Below are 16,797 nucleotides of genomic sequence, written 5' to 3'. Positions count from 1 at the left end.
AGGAAGGATAGAGGGTAAACTTCTCCCCCCCTCCATGATCTGCACTTTTGTCACACAGCGGCAGTGCTGAGATTCTCCAGACACAATGCCATCCATATGTGAGACTGCCATCCGCCGCTCCTCTTATAACGCTTCTGTACTATTATAACCTGGAGACAGATTACCCTACGAGATGGGAAGAAACTGATCCATGTATTAGTAAAAGCAGCCTTAGATGTAACAACTGGGACCACCATGCTGGGAGTTGTAGTTCCACAACAGCTGGAGAACCCTGTTCTATAGAGGGTAGGCCTCTGAAAAATCTGCCCATGTTGCCCCTAGCAACCAATCACAGCGCGGCTTTCATTTCTTATTCTGCTGAGGTAAAATGAAAGTTGCGCTGTGATTGGTTGCTAGGGGCAACAAGCACAGCGCACGGCTGCTGTATACACTGAACGACGTGTCAAGCATGCTGAAATCCGAACGACTGCGCGGCTCTCGCCCAGTTGTTCAACCTCTGCATGCATTTACACGGAACGATTAGCATTCAGAACTCTGCGGGAGCGTGTGGTTTTTAACAACTAACAACGTAAACATCCCGTGTAAAAGGGCCTAGATTACAGGATAAAACTCAGGATAAGTAAAGGCCCGTTTACACGCAACAAGTATAGCTCAAAATTCATTCAAACAGCCGAAAGTGAGCGATAATCGATACCTGTAAATGCAGGCGGTCGCGCACTATTCGTTCACTCGTCGTTAGCCATCATAAGAACCATCTTCAAGCCGCTCAAAATATGTTCCATTTGAATGCAAATTCTTCAGCCTTTGAGTGGCTGCTGGATGTTTTTTGTTTGCCTTGTAGACATAATGAGTACATTGTTTACTCATGCAGGGATGAGACAATGGAATCCTGCCAGCCAGATAATCCCTGGCATAAACACCCGCCCACCCGAGCAAACAGCAGCTACTGAGCTTACTTTGAGGGAAATGCAGAGGATTAAAAGTCATTATCTGAAAGTGTAGTTTTATGCAAAAATCTCGTCAGGTCGTTCAGTCATCTACCATTTTAGTGATAATCATTACGTTTTAGAAGGGCCTTAATGTAATGTATTTACACAGTGACTCCACCAGCAGAATAGTGAGTGCAGCTCTGGAGTATAATACAGGATGTAACTCAGGATCAGTACAGGATAAGTAATATAATGTATGTACACAGTGACTCCACCAGCAGAATAGTGAGTGCAGCTCTGGAGTATAATACATGATATAACTCAGGATCAGTACAGGATAAGTAATGTAATGTATGTACACAGTGACTCCACCAGCAGAATAGTGAGTGCAGCTCTGAAGTATAATACAGGATGTAACTCAGGATCAGTACAGGATAAGTAATATAATGTATGTACACAGTGACTCCACCAGCAGAATAGTGAGTGCAGCTCTGGAGTATAATACATGATATAACTCAGGATCAGTACAGGATAAGTAATGTAATGTATGTACACAGTGACTCCACCAGCAGAATAGTGAGTGCAGCTCTGAAGTATAATACAGGATGTAACTCAGGATCAGTACAGGATAAGTAATATAATGTATGTACACAGTGACTCCATCAGCAGAATAGTGAGTGCAGCTCTGAAGTATAATACAGGATGTAATTCAGGATCAGTACAAGATAAGTAATGTAATGTATGTACACAGTGACTCCACCAGCAGAATAGTGAGTGCAGCTCTGGAGTATAATACAGGATGTAACTCAGGATCAGCACAGGATAAGTAATGTATGTACACAGTGACTCCACCAGCAGAATAGTGAGTTCAGCTCTGGAGTATAATGCAGGATGTAACTCAGGATCAGTATAGGATAAGTAATGTATGTACACAGTGACTCCACCAGCAGAATAGTGAGTACAGCTCTGGAGTATAATGCAGGATGTGGCAGTACAGTATATGTATGTACATATTTTTATGTAGATTTTATCTGTATACAGATTAAAATGTTGCAATACTGGTGAACACTCTGAACATTACAGATAATGGGGTGTTAGGGGCCTTTTATACGGAACAATTATTGTAAAAAAAAAATATTAAAAACTGTTGGATCGTGCGAATTTCAGCGATCATCATTCAGTGTAAACACAGCTTACGATTGAACGACGGATGAGAATTCATTTGTTTCTCGTTCGTTCATTTTTTACAGGCAGAAAAATAATAGTTTTCATGTCATTGTGTGAACGGCGGCTGCTCAGTCATTCATATACATTGGCGCAGGAAATGAACGATATGCAAATGCAATTGCAAGCCATTTTTCTTCCGGTATAAGCAGGCTGCGGGATCGAACTCAGTCGCTGATCGCACGTGGGAACGACTTATGAAAGCAGCCGAAGACAAAAGAAACACTACATATGTGGTGGCGGAATAATGGAGGCCGTACAGCGCCAAATGCAGTAGGAAGGAGAAACGACCCCGTGCAACAGTCCATAGAAGCATACCCAGCACTGCGCCAATCCAACCGACTCACAGGGGAGAGAAGGAACGCAAAAACCACTTGTGTTCCCGTACCGTCTTTAACCCCTTCCCATCACAGTCATTTTTCGTTGAGCGTTTTTCCCCCAACTTCCAAGAGATTTTTTAGTTTTTTTTTCGACAGTCCTATAAGGGAAGGGTTTTTTTTCTGTGGGACAAGTTTTATTTTTTAATGGCAGCATTTAACCCCTTACAGACGTCCACCATACAGGCAGGCAGATGCCAGGTATCAGTCTATACTGCAGGCTCATGAACCGAGGCAGCACAATATGCATCAGGTGTCGGCTGGCAGTGATCAGCATCAGAGATAACACAAATGTCAGTTGTTTAACCATTTAGATGCCACTATCAATACCAACAATGGCATTTAAATGGCCTGACAGAGAGAGGAGGCGGTAGCCTCCGTCTCTTGAATGACTCCTGGCAACAAGATTGCAGGTGCTGTTTGGCTGCGATGGCAACCTGTGGCCTCCTGAAGGCGCCCACACCTGCCATGGATTATCTCCTATTAAGACTTGCCTATGGAAGGATTTAATAAGACGGCTGTAAAAGTATGACCAAAGTATTGTAGTATTGTACATACAGTCAGACGATCATTGCTGCAAGTCTACTACGGGGTGAAAAAAAGAAGAGTAAAAATAAGATTGATAGAGTTTTTTTTTTTTTTAAATCATTCGTAAATTTAAAAAATAATAAAATAAAAATTTTACCAGTCGCCGCATTAAAAAAAATAAAAAAATATTGCCACATCCATAAAAGTCCAATTCTTTAAAACATTACATTATTTAGCCTGCACACTGAACTCCATCGGGAAAAAAAGGGCAATGCTGGAAATGGGCTTTTTTTTAGTCATCAAAAAAAAAAGGAAAAACTAGAAAGCAAATTTTTTTTAAAATTATTAGCTACCTCAAAAATGCTGCCAATAAACAGTACAGGTCGCCCCGCAAAACCCGAGTCGTCACGCTGCTCTATCGACAAAGACAATCCTCTCCCCAAAACCCCGTTAAAAAAAGGTAAATTGCTTTTTTCCTTAATTTCACCCCACTTTCCTTTTTTTTTTTTACATTTTCCAATACATTAACCAGTACTGCTGAGAACCGCTACTTGTCTGGCATATAAACAAGCCCTCTGGTAGCCATGTCAACGTAAAATAATTAGGATTTTTTTGAAGGTACGGAAGGAAAAATTAAGGGCTCATGCACCCGGGCACGTATGGATTCCGTGTTGGTAATTGCACATGAACTCACCCGTGTCTGCTAGTGGCAACCCTGCTTACCTGTCCTGAAGATGGGCCACCGGCGCACATGCGCAGCAAAGATTTCCCCAGTGCCGTCGCTGGGCGATGACGTGGATTCCGCAATGATGATTGTGGAAGGGCCCGCGGTCGGACGGTTTCCATTGACTTCAATGGAAGCTGTCCGCACGGAAAACGCTCTAAAATAGAGCATGCACTGATTTTCAATCCGCGAGTGGAAACCGCAACTGGTTTCCGACCGTGTCCATGAAAAGTTACTTACCCATTGTATGCTATGGACAGACATTGCTGTGGAGTCTACGGGCAGACGCCCGCCACAGATGCTGCAGCAAAGATCCGCCCGTGTGCATGAGCCCTTAAAAGCAAAAAAAGGGGGTGCGGTGGGAATGAGTTAATCTTTATACAGGGTGACTGTCGGGCACAGCTGGCCCACAGACTAACGCCCAACTAGCGCTCCTGCCTTTTACACAGGAGTGATAGGCGTCCAATTGTAAACAGGCGGAGTGGCCGGGATTGCTCAGATTGAGCGGCTCCTGTGCAGACGGACAGTTGCTGTCAGCGGCTCTATCTACACGGAATGATTATTGCCCAAATTAGCTGGTAATCGCCCCATGTACAGGTACCTGGAAGACTTTAAAGTAAATTTTAAAAATGCAATTGCGCCATTTTGGGTGAGCAGGTCTTCACCTTATAGTGTTCACTAACTGGTAAGAAGGAGTCAGTACAATTATGGTGACCCGAGTCATCATTTTTGCAAGGCGAGCCGTAGGATTTATTGGTAACATTTTGGGACAAGGGAGAACTTTTTGATCACTTTTTGTTCCATTTTATAAGGGAGGCGAGAAGTCCAAAAAAAACAGCAATTCTGGTAATGCAGTTGGGAAGGAATTTATCACCCCCCACCCAAAAAAAAAATTATAATAAAAAAAAAATTATATACCTCAATTGGTGAACCAATGTGCCATCTAATTGGGGTTAGACACAGCTGGTACCTACCGAGTAAATAGAGTAGACTTGGCTCTCTGGCGGTCTGATCCCAGAAGCAACTACAGCGGCCATGTGCCAATCATCCATCAAGTAACCACTTAGCCAATCACAGCCCTCTGTGCATGAACGGCACATGACCAATGAGGCCAGTGACCGGATGACCGGCATGTGACCGCCACAGTCACTCCCAGGATCAGAGCAGCGAGAACTGAAGCGTAGGCGCAGGACGAGGGAGGCCACTGGACAGGAGAGTAGGACTTTTTTTTCCATTTCATACCAATATCTGTCCCTGTAATTTTTTTATATGCTGGAAAACCCCCTTTAAGGTATATCCAAAAATAATTAGGGGATTTTTGATGGAAACCTCCCTCCACCTTTAAGGAAGTTGTGATTTAAGATTATTTATAAAGTGAACAGACTTGTCACTAAAATCAGTTATCAAATGTAATCCTTAATAAAATTAGGCAAGTCCCCTTTAAGTGGTAAATATAGGAGGTCACCAGTGACTCCCAAGGTAAATATCCAGTGTGATACATCGCCCAGAAGAGAAATAAAGGGATTGTATGCCCTTCACAGCGTCGGAATAGAGTAGGCTCTATTGTGACAGGAGGCAGGAAGGATGGACTAGAGATAGATATGTATAGAAATAGAAGCAGGGTCGCTGGACAAGAGTAATATTCGAGAATACAGCAGGTCTGCAACTTGGAAAGAAATTCCGGCTCATCCAGAGACCCAGAAAAATCCACTTAAATATTAACCCTTTCCAATCCAATTTGTCTCCTGGTTTTCCTAGGGGGCTTACTCTTTTTCTGCCATTATACAATGGCGCTATCTGCTGGCTAAAGCCAGTACTGCATGAGGTGACACATGGACAGGCTCCGACAGCAGAGAAGCTGGCAATATACAGTAAGAGAACCCCGACGGACGTCTTCCAACATCAGAGCTGTACAGCCTTAAATCATAATGTCTTCAGACAGTGAATTGGAAAGGGTTAAAAAGTGAAAGATGACCATCGCTACAAAAACCTTGAACGCCTTTCTGATGCGCCCTTAAACTGGCTTCACCCGGGTGTATTTGCGTACGTAGTACGCAGAGAATAGAACCGATGGATGTCAATGGGTTCGTTCATGCAAAAAAAAAAAAAAAAAAAGGAATATACCACATGCGCTCTTTTCTGCGTATTTGCGCACCAAAAGTTAATAGGGGTTACGCAAATGTGCACTAAATACGTAAGGAGATGTGGTAAACACTGCGAAATTCCCCTGGAAAAAGAAAACGTCTGGAATTAATCAACCATTTCAATCAGTGAGTCTTTGTAGCAGTAGTCAGGGACTACTTCCATCAGCACGGTGGATTTCTGGGCTTTGCACAAGTTGGGGTACTCGTGACCCCATCATTCCTTGTGGAGCGCAGCGGGCACGTCCGCCGGTGAAGGCGCTGGCGATATTACTTGTTTTCAGTGATTTTTACGTTTTTTGCGATCGCATAATTGAGGGAACTACAGGTAACAGCATTCCTGCCTCGGTTTTCATCACAGACATAAGGTAATTTAACGGCAGCTTTGGGTAATGTGTGCCTTGTTTTAGCACAATCGCCACCTGCCACGCGGCATCCATATGTGGCGCAACATCTGATGTTTACACTTATAGGTCTCTGTGTGATTGTTGATGCATTTCATGTTCTACAACAAGATGATGGAATCCATGGAGTGAATACATTTCGTATCATCAGGATAACATCTCAGCTTCGTTACCCAATTGCCCGGTCATGTGACCTGGTGATTGATGTTCAAGTGTCCGTAATTATCCATGTACTTATTAAACAGCGTTTTAGTGGTTCCCAATTTAGTCTAAGGTCATTAGCAGAGCGGAGGGCATGGGTGGGGTGGTAGAAGAGGGGGAAGAGGCGCCCAGCGCAGCGACCGCCACAGGGGGGAAGAGGCGCCCAGCGCAGCGACCGCCACAGGGGGAAAGAGGCGCCCAGCGCAGCGACCGCCACAGGGGGAAAGAGGCGCCCAGCGCAGCGACCGCCACAGGGGGAAAGAGGCGCCCAGCGCAGCGACCGCCACAGGGGGAAAGAGGCGCCCAGCGCAGCGACCGCCACAGGGGGGAAGAGGCGCCCAGCGCAGCGACCGCCACAGGGGGGAAGAGGCGCCCAGCGCAGCGACCGCCACAGGGGGGAAGAGGCGCCCAGCGCAGCGACCGCCACAGGGGGGAAGAGGCGCCCAGCGCAGCGACCGCCACAGGGGGGAAGAGGCGCCCAGCGCAGCGACCGCCACAGGGGGGAAGAGGCGCCCAGCGCAGCGACCGCCACAGGGGGGAAGAGGCGCCCAGCGCAGCGACCGCCACAGGGGGGAAGAGGCGCCCAGCGCAGCGACCGCCACAGGGGGGAAGAGGCGCCCAGCGCAGCGACCGCCACAGGGGGGAAGAGGCGCCCAGCGCAGCGACCGCCACAGGGGGGAAGAGGCGCCCAGCGCAGCGACCGCCACAGGGGGGAAGAGGCGCCCAGCGCAGCGACCGCCACAGGAGGGAAGAGGCGCCCAGCGCAGCGACCGCCACAGGAGGGAAGAGGCGCCCAGCGCAGCGACCGCCACAGGGGGGAAGAGGCGCCCAGCGCAGCGACCGCCACAGGGGGGAAGAGGCGCCCAGCGCAGCGACCGCCACAGGGGGGAAGAGGCGCCCAGCGCAGCGACCGCCACAGGGGGGAAGAGGCGCCCAGCGCAGCGACCGCCACAGGGGGGAAGAGGCGCCCAGCGCAGCGACCGCCACAGGGGGGAAGAGGCGCCCAGCGCAGCGACCGCCACAGGGGGGAAGAGGCGCCCAGCGCAGCGACCGCCACAGGGGGGAAGAGGCGCCCAGCGCAGCGACCGCCACAGGGGGGAAGAGGCGCCCAGCGCAGCGACCGCCACAGGGGGGGGAAGAGGCGCCCAGCGCAGCGACCGCCACAGGGGGGGGGGGAAGAGGCGCCCAGCGCAGCGACCGCCACAGGGGGGAGAAGAGGCGCCCAGCGCAGCGACCGCCACAGGGGGGAGAAGAGGCACCCAGCGCTGCGACCGCCACAGGGGGGGAAGAGGCGCCCAGCGCAGCGACCGCCACAGGGGGGGAAGAGGCGCCCAGCGCAGCGACCGCCACAGGAGGGGGAAGAGGCGCCCAGCGCAGCGACCGCCACAGGGGGGGAAGAGGCGCCCAGCGCAGCGACCGCCACAGGGGGGGGAAGAGGCGCCCAGCGCAGCGACCGCCACAGGGGGGGAAGAGGCGCCCAGCGCAGCGACCGCCACAGGGGGGAAGAGGCGCCCAGCGCAGCGACCGCCACAGGGGGAAGAGGCGCCCAGCACAGCGACCGCCACAGGGGGAAGAGGCGCCCAGCACAGCGATTGGGCAAAAACATAACCCTTCCTACTGCATTCAGGATGGACTGGAGAGGGGAGAGTTTAGTGAGGGGAAGATGATCAGTAGTGAGTTGCAGTAATTAAGTCAAGAGTGGACGAGGGCGACCGTTGGCATTTTTTAATGTCTCCACAGTGAGGAAAGCGCAGATTCGGGATAAGTTTTTGAGCTGTAGGTGACATGGGTGAGCAAGGCCTTGAACATGGGGAGTGAAGGAAAGGTTAGAATCAAATAGGACCCCAAGACAGCGGGCATGCTGCCAAGGAGTTATGGTGGTACCACAGACTGAGATGGAGATATGAGGTTTGTTCTGTCTGTTCACAGTGAATAGATTCTCCACCTCCATTCACTGAACGCTAGTTTAAGGGGCACCCAACAGTTGTCACATTTAAAGTAACCTTAGGTGTTCCCCAAATTGACACTGCCTGAGGGCCCATAGCAATAATGGCACCCTCAGACCTTCACTAAGAATCTACAGCATATATTCTAGGTATTGATGCTCCATTTTCATCCCGAAAACTCAAAACTCCTGCTTCCCATCTAACAGAATTCCTGCTGCCTGCAACCACCACTAGGGGGAGCTCCCGGCACACATGGTTATACAGCTCCCAATCAGATGCGTAGGAGCTCATGTATTATGCTGTATAGTGAGGTAGAAAAAAAACGTGTTGCCTCCTGAAAACTATCAGCAAGCGCCTCTTATTACAGTTTGTGTGGCTGCCCGGACAAGCCATTATAATAAGTGAAGCATGGGCTGCCGTACTTGTGTGCTATTATATACGGTCAGTGACTCGTCACATGTGATTGCTAGTTATGTAACAGCGAGTGTCCGAGTGCTTGGAAACCTCCGTGTCCAAGTTGATAATTACAACTTGTTTGTCTGAATAACCACGTTGTGAAATCGTAGTCATCCAGCCATCAGCTTTTGAGGAGTTTCCAGCAAGCGATCACCTCCCGGCTCCAGTTCTTTTATATGGGGTTCTAGTGTTTCTACTCACTCCTGTCTGTGCCTCATCATCCAATGCAGCTCATCAGTCCATTATTTGGAAGATATTACGTAGCTCTGTTCATCCTGAGCTTTCTGGTTCATGAATAGAATGCAAGATGCACAGTGAAGACAGACACACAGAAAAAGCAAGAAGAAGAGGTGAAAGAGGTAGTTCTACATAACTGGCTGCTGAAGACTATGGAAGGCCGGGCAACGACCAGTCTATAGGCCGTCACTACACTGTTGTCCAAGGGGCTAATTCTTTATTTTAGAGGGAATTGCTCTTTAAGCAATGCAAAATGATGCTTTTCTGGTTGCCTGTTATGGCTGAGGAGGGAAGGCATGGGATGTTTGCCATGGTTATGTAACACCAGGAAAGGATTAGGATCGATGTTTACAGGGCACCATGCCAGGTTACATAGGTAAGAGGAACCTGGGGGCATGTGAATCACAGAAATTACATCATTAGTTCATGGCATATAGAGGGCCTCACCATTCAAGCTGATGGACCTCAGCTGCAATACCAGGCACAGCCAATAAATGAGGGTGGCGCTGTTTCTGGAAAACAGCAGACCCTTTAACCCCTTCCCGCCCCATGACGTAAGGGTACGTCATCGGAGCGGGGTACTTCCCGCAAAATGACATACCCTTACGTCATAGGGATAGCGCGAGATCATAGCAGATTTCGCACTATCCCACAGCGGGAGCCGGCTGTCACTGATAGCCGGCGTCCCGCTGCAACTGTGGGGGGCACCAGAGTTGCGCCCACCCGCCATTAACCCCTTCCCTGCCGCGATCTAAGTAGATCGCGGCAGGGAAAGGGTTCACAGAGGGAGCGCGCTCCCTCTGTGACAACCAGCCGGCTCTCGCGATAACATCGCGAGAGCCCGGCTGGTTGCTATGGCAACAGGACGCCGGATGCCGGCGTCCTGTATTGCCATAGCCTAAGACCGCTGTAATAAGCGATAAGGTATGGTAGGAGAGAAGTCCTGCCATGCCTTATCGCAGCGATCTGCAGTGCAGTGGTGAAAGTCCCTCAGAGGGACACAGATGTTGTAAAAAAAAAAAAAAGAGAAAAATAAAGATCAAAAAATAAAAAAAACCCTTTTTTATGCTTTTTCTTATATTAGCATTAAAAACCCCCCACATATTTGGTATTGACGCGTCCGTAACGACGCGTACAATACATTGAACACGCTTTTTATCCTGCACGGCAAAACAGATTTTTAGCATTTTTCATCTCAAAAAATGCAATAAAAGTGATAAAAAAAACAACAACTTATGTACCCAAAAATGGTTTGAATAAAAACTACAGCTCGTCTCGCAAAAAATAAGCCCTCACAGAGCTCCGCCCATGGAAAAATAAAAAAGTTATAGCACTTTGAATGCAGTGAGTTTAGAAAAAAAAAAAAAAAAATTTCCAAAAAAAAGGCTTTTATTGTGGAAAAGTGGAAAAACCTAAAAAAAAATATAAGAATTTTGGTATCATTATAACCGTACCGCCCCGCAGAAAAAAATGTAGTGTGTCATTTATGCTGCATAATTAATGCTTAAAAAAAAACAACAAAAAATCTATGGCAGAATTCATGCGTTTTCTCTCTCTACGATCATAAAAAAAATAAATAAAAGTTTTACAATATAGTCTATGTACCCAAAAATGGTACCAATAAAAACTACAGTTCGCCACGTAAAAAACAAGCCCTTATACGGCCGCGTCGACGGAAAAATAAAAAAGTTATGGCTGTTGAAAAATGGAGATGAAAAAAATACCAAAAAATCGTTTGGTCCTCAACGCCAAAAGAGGCCGTGTCATTAGGGGGTTAAAGTGATCCCGTACAACCCCTTTAACTTCATCCCTTTGGACTTCAGTAAGATAAAATCTTAGGGCCACCGACGGGTCTGACAGGTGCCCTCTGCGGGGAGGCGATTACAACCATCACAAAACTACTAACGCTTAAACTTGGGGCACAAATACCTCAAATCTGATTGTTCTGCACCAGTTCTAAGATCACTGCTTGTAGTCAGTGAATAGAAACGCCACTAGAAGATGTAGAGTACAGCCTCCTTTATCATGGAGAACGAGACATTCGATCCTAACACACAGCGGGGGACATTCGTAAAAGCCTTTATTCTAGTTACTAGCATTAAAAAAAAAAGCCACAAATTTTAGTGCAACTGAGGAATTGCGCAAAAATGGCATTTTTTTGTTGTTGTTTGTGCTACTATTCGCCATTTTTAAAAAGGGTGTGTGGCTTGTCAGGAGGAGGGGCGGCCACCCAAGACGGGCACATTCATATATAAATTTATGCCAGAAACTACTGTAAATCGTACCATAAACGAACGCCAGATCCGGCGCCTAGTTGTGCCTCATGCGCTCGGAGGTGCCGAGACGCACCCCTTCATGTATTAGGTGTAATGAGCGCTCACGCAAATATTATTAAGACCAACGTTTGAAATGCTGGTCTTAATAAACTTCATTGGGTCTATCCTCTAGTCACCACCAGAGCTGCACTCACAATTCAGCATTCTAGTCCATTAGGATGAACTGCTCAGTCTTCTTCCACAAGTCTCCATATCGACGCCGATCCTCGGAGAGCAGCGGTGGGGACGAGCGGCGGGCAGGCAGGTAACGCCAGAGGCAAGGAATCTCTGAGCGCTCACGGAAACTTCTGTAAATATAAAACGAGGAGGAGCGCGATGAAGAACAAGCTGCAGAACGGGACTGAATGCTGCGGACACTGCAACTCCCATAATACCCAACAAAGCATGATGGGAGTTGGTCCCTGTGAACTAATAAAACAGAGGAGAACGTATGGGGGAGGGGGGGCATGAAAAGAAAAGTTACAACGCTGCTCATCATTAGCCTCCTGGTTCATGAATAGAATGCAAAAACAGTAAAGACTGACACATTTACAGGCAATGTCTCCCTGTAACAATGTCACTTATATGACGGTCAGGATCTGTGGAAAGTTGGATGACAATCCCTACAGGTTAGAGGTCATCATCCGGCACCATAATAGACTGAACTGGGCATCAGCGATCATTAAGAGTGGTTTTCCAGGAGTAACTCCATCCTCAGGATGGGTCATCAATACTTGATAAATGGGGGTCTGCCGCCAGGAATCCCCACCGATCAGCTGACTGCAGCGATGAGGTGAGCACCGCCATCACTTCAGTCCATATCAGGCGCAGCACCATACATTGTTAGTGCCTGCGACTGGTATTGCAGCTCACTTGGATAGGACTTAAGGTCCCTTTACACGAGGCGACTCTCCGGCGTTCATTCACAGTAAACAGGAAGTCATTCAAAGATTTAGCGACTCCTGATTGTAGGCGAGCTAAAAACCACAAACCGTCGCTCAGGGTCCTGTCGGCGACCGCTCGTACGTGGGGATGACTAAAACGTGAATTCTCTGTTTCCAGCGATTATTCAATAACCGTCCAGTGCAAAGGTACCTGTAGCTGCTCACAGGTCATGTGACCGATGAACAGGACGTTACTGAGAACAGGCAGCAGAAACTCATCCGAGCACCCTGGCCTCTTCGATCACCTGATTGGTGGGGACTCCGAGCCGCAGACCCCCGCCAGTCAACTACTGAATTACTTGTTCCATTTATTTCAATGAGATCTCCGAAAACTGCCGAGCCCTCGAACGACGGCGCCCTCATTGGAATGAATGGAGCCGTGGTGGGCATGCACAACCTCTACTCAATTGGGGACTGACCGGACCCCATTCTCGGGATCGGTAGGGGTCTCATCGATCCGACCCCAATGATCAGCTAGTTAACCCTATTCTGTAGTTCCATCCAGAATACCCCTTTAGTCCAGAAAACCTCTTTAATCCTGCGTCTCTGCAGCTGCCATGCAGATCAGAGAGAGACTCTAGTGGCTGAGCACTGCTTGCTGTCAGTGAATAGAAAATCCACTCTGCTTGCTGTCAGAAAATGGGAAACATCCAGAGGCTGAAATCCTGTAGAGCCAATACTACTCACAGCTGAGGGCTTGTTACAATGTAGCCTAATCATCAGCAGCATCGTGCTCTCTCCTGTGCTGATACTTTGTTACAATGTATCGGTGCGGGTAACGTGTGTCAGTCATAGAGGATTGTGTAGATGGTTTTTGCAAGCATGACAATAGTGCGGAGTGCACATACATGTGCGGACGTATACATGTATACACGCACGCGTGTTAGAGGTATCTGTGGGCTGAAAACAAAGGCGCTCTGCAACCCAACCACTGTGAAACTACAAGTCCCAGCATGTCCTCACAAGCTGTAATAGATGCCCTCATGCGAAGTAAATACAGGCAGGGGCTCGTTCATGTCGGCACCAGGTGTCTCCGCTGTCCCGCTCCGGAAGCCTCTGGCTAAATGGAAACGCCATTTGATGGACCCGAACCCTCTTAACTATAACGGCGATCGTTCGGTTGCCAGACAGATCTGACAAAATAGCGCGGCGTGACGTTTTTTTTTTTAAAGCACAATTCAGCTGATACGAACGCCAGATGCCGCCGCGGAATCCGTGGCTATTTTACCGTGGATCCGCACAAAATTTTGTCCTGTCAATGAGCGAAATCCCCGCGCGCAATTCCCAACACCTGTCTGCGTGAAATGTTACGTCTGGCAATGAAAACTCTGCAAATGGGTTTTGCCCGCAGACGCGGCTAAATCCACGTACAGATTCGCGGAATAGTCGTGGATTTCTGCCACGGTTTTACAGGCACGTTCCATAGCCGAATCCGCCGTGTGAACATACCCTTAAAAAGCATCTATGCTACCCTCCAGATATCGGGACACTACAACTCTCAGCATGCTGAGCTGGCAGCTTGCAAGGCATCCTGGGACAGGGATAAGCATGTGGATGCAAGCTGCGGCTGCTGGAGGACAACAACACCCAGCATACCCTGACAGTCTGCAGCACAACAAGTCCCAGCATGTCCTCACTGCCTCCAGTAGATGCTATATGGCATATAGAAATGCTCTGTACCCACTGACTTTCCACGTGTCGAGAGTTTACACCCCAGCGGATGCAGAACTACAACTCCCAGCATGCCCCAACACCCTGGAGTCGATGCTACCATGTATACTTTGTGCATAGATATGTGTGGATGTGTATATATGCAAGTAGTTTGCAACCTGTGGATGTGCAGCTCACGTGAAACTACAACTCCCAGCATGCCCTGCCAACTCCCAGCATGCCTCGACATGCTGGGAGTTGTAGTTTTCTGCAGGCTGCAGAGCACTTGCAGGGAGCATGGTGGCACGGTGTGCTGGAGTGACACATCTCAGGAGAGGTGCGGGCTGCTACTCACACATGGAAGGGCAGCTCAGTCATGAGTCGGGGCTCGTCTCTGGCACGGGGCTGTCTGCCGCATGTTGAGCCCATGCAGGGTGCACGTCGTGGGGGAGGGATGCAGGGGAGCGGGACACCCCTCTTCCTGCAGCCTCGGACTCCCCAGGTCTCTTCTTCCCTTTACTCTCCGCAGCTGCCCAGGAGAGACGTGGCAGAGCGAAACGATGGCGTCATCGCCGAGCGACACTTGGCGCATGCTCAGTGCCGCAGAGGTCCAGTCGCTGCAGCGTAGGGGGAATTCCGGCGGCCATGTTGGTGGTGGCACAGCTCGCTGGGCATCATTGTTTTTAAAATAAAAAGTAATTTAAATGGAATTCTTTTTTTATTCCATGTATCTTTAATTCACAAATAGAAAACACAAAGACAAAATAGGATAGGCAAAGAAAAAAAAACAATCATAAACTGTACATTATGCCAAAAGAGAGCAGATCCAGATAGTCTTTTTTTTCCTGTCAAAGAAGGTAAAATCAGACGGAACAGAAGCAAAGCGAAACAAAAAAAGTTTAATTGAAATCAATGGGGGTTTCCCTGGATTCGTCTTCTTTCCATTTTTCTGCTCTTAGGCTGCCTTTACACTGGCGGGAAAATCGTGTGATTTCAGCGTAATGCGAGAACGCGAAAAAACGCAGAATTATGTCAGCCATGATTTTCAATGACTTCATTCCTCTCATGCGATATTGTGGGATTTGGAAATAGCTGCCTGCCCTATCTTTCTGAGTTTGGCAATTTTTTTCTCGCCCATGTTCCCCTACGCAGCCTCCGCTTTATCGCATCGCAACGCGCAAGCTTGCGATGTTGTCTGTTGGATGCGCTTTTAACATTGGCAACTCTTGTTTTTGTCTATCGTGCGAGAAAATGGCGCGATAGATAAAGTGGCAGCGATGTGATGCGCGATGTTAAAAGGCATCGCTGACGCTCAAACATGGCATGAGCGCATATGCGATTTTCTCGCGGCGATATTGCGATCGCCTGTGTAAAGGAGCCCTTAGGACACTGCAGAAAAATGGAAAGCAAAAAGCTGATGTGATCCCAGCCTAAGGGCGCCTCCACACGTGCGATCGCGAAATCGTTGCATTTTTTTAACGCAACGGTACTTTCTAATGTTAAAAACGCATCGCACAAAAATAGCAAGTTTGTGCTCCGCGATTTTTGTGCAATGCGTTTTTAACATTAGAAAGTCCCATTGAAATTCGCGTACCCCCCCCCCCCCCCCGAGAGATCGGGTGAAAAAAACTTGCAAAAAAACCTGCAAGTGTGGAAAAGCCCTAATACCGGATTCACAGAGACATATCTCCGCACCTCCCAATGACTTCTATGGGGACCCTTGGTGCGCAAATTTGCAGGAATAGAGCGGGTTCTAGTTTTTTGTGCGTGCAAAAAATGGTAAGGGGAAACGAACGCATATCAATAGGTTCCATTCTCTGCGTATTGCGTGAGTATATTTTGCGTCCGCCTAAAGGATCCATATGCTGAACCCATTTTAACCCTTTCCCATCCACTGTCTGACCTCTGAAGACATTATGATTTAAGGCTGTACAGCTCCGATGTTGGAAGGCGTCCGTCGGGGTTCTCTTACTGTATATTGCCAGCCTCTCTGCTGTCGGAGCCTATCCAACGTGTCATCTCATGCAGTACTGGCTTTAGCCAGCGTATAGCGCTATTGTATAATGGCAGAAAAACAGAGTAAGCCCTCTAGGAAAACCAGGATAGAAATTGGATTGGAAAGGGTTAAAATACTGACAAACCCGGATGAGCCCCTTAAATGTAACGAGGTTGTTTGGGATTCGAGTATTTTTAACAGCGAACAAATACCGCCAGTAGAATACTATGGCAAAACGCGATTTCCTCTACACGAGCGGAAATTACCTGCGATTTTCCGCTCACGCAGAAGAAATCGCAGCATGCTGCGATTCTGTGCGGATTCCACTCAGGTGGCTTCCACTCAAGTCAATGGAAGCTGCCTGACCCGCGGCCCTTCTGCAATCATCATTAAGGAAAGGTCGCGGGATCCGCGTCATCGCTTAGTGATGGCGTGGCATAATCTGTACTGCGCATGCGTGCCGGCTGGCGCATCTGCAGGACAGATTATGAAGAATGCGGACTGGTACGCAGGGGTCACCGGCCGGGAACATGGTTGGATTCTGCTGCGGGAGCCCTCTTATTGCTGCCAATGCGGCTGGCACTGTTGCCAACGGCCCTATTGAAGACAATGGCGCTGCAATGCGAGATCTCGCAGGTAGATAGAATATGCCGCTATTTCCAAATCTTGCAACATCGCAGGACAGGAAACATCACAAATGGGAATGAAACCATTGAAAATCATTG

General features: G+C 48.4%; 1 protein-coding gene across 2 annotated transcripts in view; it reads right to left on the bottom strand.

Annotated features, from left to right (window-relative positions):
* Positions 1-14,641, bottom strand: part of TMEM39A (transmembrane protein 39A) — a 33,492-nt gene extending 18,851 nt beyond the window's left edge. Inside the window, exons 1-2 of one of the 2 annotated variants that reach the window (XM_066599366.1) lie at positions 14,432-14,641; positions 11,638-11,790 (exon numbers count right to left, since the gene is read on the bottom strand). The gene's annotated coding sequence lies outside the window, so the exon portion shown is untranslated. The remainder of the gene's footprint in view (positions 1-11,637; positions 11,791-14,431) is intronic. The other variant, XM_066599365.1, reaches the window with a different exon arrangement.
* Between the last annotated feature and the right edge of the window lie 2,156 nt (positions 14,642-16,797).

Source organism: Eleutherodactylus coqui, chromosome 4 (assembly GCF_035609145.1).
Source record: "Eleutherodactylus coqui strain aEleCoq1 chromosome 4, aEleCoq1.hap1, whole genome shotgun sequence".
Lineage (NCBI taxonomy): Eukaryota > Metazoa > Chordata > Amphibia > Anura > Eleutherodactylidae > Eleutherodactylus > Eleutherodactylus coqui.
The sequence above is the reverse complement of the archived record's forward strand: the minus strand, read 5'-3'. Positions and strand labels throughout refer to the sequence as shown.